The sequence below is a fragment of the Stylophora pistillata genome, chromosome 14 (assembly GCF_964205215.1).
Source record: "Stylophora pistillata chromosome 14, jaStyPist1.2, whole genome shotgun sequence".
Taxonomy (NCBI): domain Eukaryota; kingdom Metazoa; phylum Cnidaria; class Anthozoa; order Scleractinia; family Pocilloporidae; genus Stylophora; species Stylophora pistillata.
This window is the reverse complement of record NC_142532.1, coordinates 14,117,379-14,124,910: the sequence shown is the minus strand read 5'-3', so window position 1 is coordinate 14,124,910 and position 7,532 is coordinate 14,117,379. Positions and strand designations below refer to the sequence as shown.

Below are 7,532 nucleotides of genomic sequence, written 5' to 3'. Positions count from 1 at the left end.
CCACCGCGGTTTCGCTTCGCAGACGACGCATATTTTGGTGATTTCACGTTGTTGTTTTGCAAAGGACGGCTAAGAAATGTACAAAGTTTTAAAACGCACGTGCTGAGTTATTGTTCTGCCAATTAGATCTATTGTTTTCCCACGTTCTCGTTGCCATCGCCGTCGTAGTTTGCTTAAAGTCCCTAGTTTACACCATAGGACTTGCACCCGCAGCATGTTATAAAAGCTTTTCTTTCATGTCGACAGGCCTCTATATGTTTCATCTTTAATCAAGAAAGAATAGCACTAACTTAAATAAAATAGCAGGATATCTTAATTTTCGCTTGCTTCTGTCGAAAATGCGCTGATAAAAGCTCAAGAACGTTAAATTCAACTTTTCAAAAAGCCGGCCTTCACCCGAAAAGCATTCTTAAGTTTATTAATAAAAAAAAGGCGAGCCTTCTCAAAGGAACACAAAAATATTTTTGTTTTAGCGATCCGCCATCATAGTGTGTGCTTAAATAATGTAAGATCATGTCCACCGGCAGAGTAAGATAACTATAAAGTATTCTCGCTTGAAAATACATCTTATGAATTATTCTAAGTAATAAATGCCAATTCTAAGTAATAAATGTCAATTTATATAGCGCCCTATCCAAAAGCTCTAAGGCGCTTCACAATCAAGGTAAAAAGTAAAATAATAATCAAACGTAATCATTCATTAAAATAACGCTTAAAAAGATAAGTTTTAAGATTCCGCTTAAAAGTGTTAAGATCTATACTGCATTTTATGGTTTCAGGAATGTCATTCCACAGCTTAGGTGCAGAGACGGAAAAGGCGCGATCGCCATAAGATTTCAACTTGGAGCGAGGAATCACTATCAAGTTCTTACCCGATAAACGCAAAGACCTAGTTGGCTTATGAGTTTCTAACAAGTCACTGATATAACTAGGGCATAAATTATTTAAAGCTTTAAAGTAAAAAATAAGATTTTCAAAAGAATCCTCTGCTCCACGGGGAGCCAGTGCAGTTCCCTCAGTAAAGGAGTAACGTGATCATGCTTGCGACCACATAATATCAGCCGTGCCGCTGATATTAGTATTACAAGAAAAAATGGATTTTAATTGTATTTTGGCGAAAAGCTCAATTTGTTCAAAAAGTTGCTATCAGTATGGACTAGACTCTCAGATGAAATGCCTTTTTCCAGTAAAGAACGTAAATTTTATGACATAATTCTACCTCACTCCAAAATATTGCACAAGGAACATAATGGTGCAGTCGGTCAATTTTCCACGCAACTCTCACGTGCTTAGACGTTTTCCAGCAATAAAATTTGCTTTTAGCTACCTTGAACTTTACCTCATTGCGTGTCAATTCCATGTAGACAATTTGCATTTTATCACGTATTTTGCATGCAGACGTCCAGATGGGCAACAACCAATTAAGAAGCCTAAGTTATTATGCTTTGAAAAACAATACTTTTCTCTTCGTTCAATCTATTTTCATTAGTTCGAAGAACGGAAACCGGCAAATATCTTTGTCTAGAGGCTGTTAGAGATAAAATAGAGCTTTCTACTGCAGAATTATATTGAAGAATATCTGTTACTGAACAAGAAACCACACGAAGCCTATATTTTGGCCGGATTTGCGGTTCAGCGGATTGAATTGAATTGGTTCGAGTTGAAGGCTTTGCTGTATTAGAACATAGCTAGCAGAGTCGCGCAATCAAATTCATTATACGTAAGCGTGCTCAAAATCCCGATAGTGCACGCTGATAGCGTCAGCAAATCCGACTTCGCCAGAAATTTTTTTTTCGCGCGAGCGGCCATTGCTAGTGCGGGGAAAAATAATACATTTCGCGACAATAATGGATACAAACAGAAACTCGGCCTGCTTGTCCGAAAACGAAGACAATGTTTCGACCTTTTCCCATGGGCTAGAGTTCTTAAATGAGGCAGAAAAAGAGAAAAACAAAGGAAAAGGAGACTCGGCATCAGCGCCGTCACGATTCACTTGAACTGATATTGTTGTCCGTTTTTCGCGTCGCATTTGATGCACAATTCCACCGGCTATGTTCTAAAACAATTGGTTCATGCTTTCAGCTGTGCACTATCGAGTTATGGAGCACGTGGGAAGTTTGGAGAGCACGAAAGAAGCTAGAGTTGCCCTCGGCTATCGCCTCGGGCAACTCTTACGCTTCTTTCGTGCTCTCCAAACTTCCCGCGTGCTCCATAACTCGATAGTGCACGCTAAAGCATGAACCAATTGTTAATTAGCAAAATCGCTGTCCACTGCTTTTCATTATTTGTTAACATGGAGAGTTATAGAGATTAAGACTTAGGAACAAGTTGATGCCAGAGGAAATGTGGGGTCGCTCAATAAAAGTTTTTATTTGAAGGCGATGACTTTCTTTACAAGGATTTCTCCGGCTTACATCTACTGACAAACTTCTGAGGTTTTTTTCCTTTTGCCTCGGAACGATATATCGCAGAAGGCATTTCATGAACTGTAAGTTTTTTTGACTGATTGAAATTACAGTTAGGTGGCAGTGACTTCCACGATTTTTTTTTTTTTGGTGAGAAATGTAAAGTTGTTTCGTCCGCTATATTAATCTATTGATGGATTCAATCGCCATTGCTTACATAAGACATTCATATTAATTAATCGAATTTAAAAAATCCGCCAGTGAACTTTTACTGTTCCCAAGGGTTGTTGTTCTGATCAGTACGATAACAATAGAAGTGATTCACAGTATTAGGTTTGTGTTATAAATAGATATATTTAAGTTCGATCTAAAGATAAGTTAAACTGTAACAAGCTTGGTTATCGGCCCAGCGTTTTAAGCCTGACTAACACTCGATGCTAGATCTCAGCCTCATTCCCAAGCTATGTCCACCACATTGCTTTACGCCAGTTAAAAAGTGCTGCGTAATGCCTATGGTACATTTTGCTGCAGAGGAAAACCAAAGGGATTTACTGATTTTGGCCACTTACGCCCAGAATAACAATTACGACTTTGTATCTGACGAACAGGCGGCAGTAAGCATTATAATAGCCTACGAGAAGGTCGTTGTTTAGTTTCGTCGTGCAACTTTGGACAGAGAGCGTTGTATGACAACTTCACATTAGGGCTGTGAAGGGGAATACAGGAAGCGTGGTATCAATGCAGTTTATTATTGCCAAGAGTTATTCAGACACCAGCATCAGTTACTAGGTGTCCCATTTCAACCCGCACATTCACAAAAATAACTCCTGCATGCTTAGCATACCTGTGTCTTCTAAAGAGTGGTGGTTTTGTTTGCTCGTTTTTTGTATTTTTTTTCTTCATACACTCCGAGCTTACGATAAAGTGTTAATCGGTTGCTATAACTGTTGGCATACTATTATGTTCCTCTTTGTGTTTCCCTTTTTTGATGATAGAGCTTTTGCGTGGTATTCTGTACCTTCATTGTACATTCTGTGCTCACTATAATCAACACCCCATTGTTCTAACTTTTTGCCATATCAAAATGTTGCTCGCCGTAAGCAGCACCCAGGTTTTCATAACTTGATCACGATGACACAGAGTGTGAACTTCGTCAAAAATCGTTTTTCTGATATAAAGTGTACTCTCTCATGGGATTCTTTTGCTTCTCTGTGCCTTCCGAGGTCACTGTAAACATTGTCCAAGTTGTTGTAACTTAGTGCTACATCAGCATGTTCCTCGACGTAAATCTTTTTTGTGATGAAAAGTGCTTTCTCGTGGTATTCTTTTGCTTTATTGTACTTTCCAAGGCTACTGTATACAGTGCCCAAGTTGTTGTAAATTATTGCTACATGAGCATGCTCATCGTCGTAAATCTTTCTTCTGATGACAAGTGCTTTCTTGTAGTATTCTTTTGCTTCATTGTACTTTCCGAGGTTACTGCAAACAGTGCCTAAGTTGTTGTAACTTGATGTTATATCAGCATGTTCCTGGTCGTAAATCTTTTTTCTGATGAAAAGGGCTTTCTCATGGTATTCTTTTGCTTCGTTGTATTTTCCGAGGACTCTGTAAACATAGCCCATTTTGTCGTAACTTGATGTCAAATCTGCGTGTTCCTGGTCCTAAATCTTTTTTTCTGATAAAAATTACTTTCTCGTAGCATTCTTTTGCTTCATTGTACTTTCCGAGGTTACTGTAAACAGTGCCCAAGTTGTTGTAACTTAATGCTCATCAGCATGTTCCTCGTCGTAGATATTTTTTTTGATGAAAACTGCTTTCTCGTGTTATTCTTTTGCTTCATTGTACTTTCCGAGGCCTCTATAAACATTGCCCAAGTTGTTGTAACTTGATGCTACATCAGCATGTTCCTCGCGGTAAATCTTTTTTCTGATGAAAAGTGCTTTCTCGTGGTATTCCTTTGCTTCATTCTACTTTCCGAGGTCACTGTAAACAGCGCCCAAGTTGTTGTAACTTGATGCTACATCAGCATGGTCCTTATCGCAAATCTTTTTTCTGATGAAAAGCGCCTTCTCGTGGTATTCTTTTGCGTAAGGGTACTTTCCCTGGTTATGCAAAAGTCTTCCCATGTTCTCCAAAACTTTTGCTGTTTCAGTATCATCCTTGTAATGACACTTTGCCGAGATTTCGATTGCCTTTTCAAGGCATTCTTTCGCATTTTGGACTTTTCCAGTTATTCGATAAATCTTCCCCAGGTCGTTATACGCCATTCTTAGCTTGGAATATTCTTCTTCATAAATTTCATTAATAATTTTGATAGCTCTTTCATAGTATGATATTGAAAGTTTATTGAGACATAACTTTATTAACACTCTGCCGTGTACAGTGAAAGCTTCTGCTGTAGCTGATTGATTTTCTCTTGATTTGTCACTGTTTTCAGCAATTTCGCAAGCAGATGTTGGGAATAAATATGCATCTGAAATATGCATCATTTTACTCAGATCGCAACAAACAGCAGCTTTTGTAGATAACCACAAAATTATGGCGCTTGGGGTAATAATGGATTGTAATTCCTTCGTTAAAGTCACTTTATCTTGAAGCGTGTCAGTTAGAGTGTCAAATAACGCTCTACAGTGGGCCGTAACTTTTCGTAGCTTCTCACATGCTTCTCCACTTTTGTAACAAATGATCACACTCTGATTCAGTTAGAAAGTAAAAGACACGAATTGCCTCAGATATTCACCTGACTCTCTCACAACAATTAGACGCAGAATGTCTTTGGAGGACTCGATGTACCATGTTATACAACCTTAAATATTTTGGCGTTCTTTTCTCATCGTAAAAATAATTAATTAAGGAAGACTTTATCATTTTTGTTCTGATCAACGCTTCTGTGTAGCCCGAGCTTCGAGTTTTGACAAAATTAACAACGACCTCCACAGGAACGGATTATGAAGTAATTAACGAAAAAAAAGCAAATGTCTGCCGGAGTACTTCGTCGTTCCTCGACGCATTGTTCAATGCCAACTTTATAGCGGTTGTCGTTGTCTTCGAATAAGCTGTATTTTCAATAACGAGAGGTTCTTCTATACATTCAAGTTTGCCACAAAAAAAAGATCTTCCAGATAATTCTTCCATGTGTAACTTGAGGAGCCGTTATTCACAACTGTGTGTACGTAAAAGGCTGCGGCTGTCAATGCGAGTGGCTGAGACTCAAGGACCTCAACAACCTCCTCGGCTCCTACATGATTTGAAATTTGCGATATCTGTTTCAGTAGCTCTAATGCATCTTCTCGCTGCATTCCTGCGCTTAGAGACTTGGTAAGCTAGAGGGGCATTTGCAGCTATTGAATTGCTATCTTGAGTTGTAATCAGCACCAGGCCGTGACCCCGGTCTTCACTAGCTGTCTGGGGAAGAGAGTGCCGAACCAAGGACAGATCGACACTTTATCAATGATCATCAGCCACCTGAAAAACCGAGCAGCTCTCGACTTAATCAAACGCAAAAGATGCGGAATGGTTTCTTTTGGGCTTTTCACTGTTCAGGAGGCAAGGTGACTCAGGGTGTACTCTGTAACTCCCAATTGTTTAGCCAACGTAAGCTAAGAGTCAGCGAGAGTCTCGAGAGTCTCTGAATTTAAGGTTGTGACGAAAGTCAAACCTTCTCGTCTTCCAGATAGCCCTGTGAAGAACTGTTGTCCAATCTGACAAGCAATTTGACCTTTTCCACATCCAGGCATTCCGGATAAATAAATGGTACTAACTGCATCATTAGATGCTTCTTTAAGCTCTGTCATTTTTCCCATGATTCTTGTGACGCCCTCTTTTTCGCGGAATGATTTTGTGAGGTGGCGTAAAAGTGAGATGACAAAAAGACTCGACTTTAGAGTTGATTTCTTGTTTTGGACATTCTACTTGTTCATCCCGAAAATGTAGCTCTGTTTGGAGAATTGCAGCCTTTGCCTTGAGGTTGTTGACTTCTGCTGTAGAAAAACTTTTCTGATTTTTTATGGTTATGATGTCAGAGATCGGAAGACTCAAGGAGTTTAGAGCATTTAAAACTCTTCCTACGTAATTCTGGAACTTAGTGTCCGTTATTGTTGCCTCTCCGCTATGAGCAATATCGTTGACTTGACGAAGATCATCGATATCTTTTCTGATGGCAGCGCTAACCGTTGAACCAATGCTATCCGACAACAAAAGGGCAAAAAATAAGTAACTGCAATCCCATTCTTCTGTTCTCTCATTTTGCAGTGTTGACAGGTAATGAGCATTTTTCTTATGACTCTTCTTGGACTCGTTCTTGTAGAAGTCCTGACCATTCCTTGGCGTATTTTTCCATTCTCCCAAGCTTTCTTTGAAGCGGAAATCCCATTCTTGTCTGAAGATTTCCCAAGTCCTTTCGGAATCAAGTTGAAGGCGATGTAACATATTCTGAAGTAGTTCGATTGGTCTAATGAATACTCCATTATGAAGCGTTCTGCAATAAAAGAAAGTTTAAAACAACAATGTGATGAGATTATTAAGGGGTTGCTTCTAGTACTGTTGTGAAAAATGGGAAGATTATTTTGTTTGATAAACATGGTCCACAGGCTGAGATGCCATGATCTGCATATTGTCCCCATTTAAGTTGTTTAACACATTGCAGGACACCTGTGTGTTATGCCTGCCTATACAAAGGTTAAATTTCTAGAGAAACCGTAAAAGCATGAGAAATACGCAGAAAATTGTTATAAATCATCTTTTTTAATAAACAAGCTCCAGTAGAAAAAGATCATCAAAAAAAAAAGGATAAATAAATGTTACATTTTGGGTATCGTGATGTCCAAATTGCTCCTTATCTCCAAGTAATCAGGCTGGAATTGGCGGCCTTTGAAGGTAAAAATTGCAAAAAATATTTTATTTGATAAATGTGGTCCACAGGCTGAGATCCCATGATCTACATATTGTCACCATTTAAGTTGTTTAACACATTGCAGGACACCTGTGTGTTATGCCTACCTATACAAAGGTTAAATTTCTAGAGAAACCGAAAAAGCACGGGCAATACGCAGAAAATTGTTATAAATCATCTTTTCTAATAAACAAGCTCCAGTGAAAAAAAAAATCATCAAAAAAAGGATAAATAGA

General features: G+C 38.8%; 1 pseudogene; it reads right to left on the bottom strand.

Annotated features, from left to right (window-relative positions):
- Positions 1-3,520: 3,520 nt before the first annotated feature.
- On the bottom strand, positions 3,521-6,871 carry LOC148716678 (uncharacterized; annotated as a pseudogene).
- Positions 6,872-7,532: the final 661 nt, after the last annotated feature.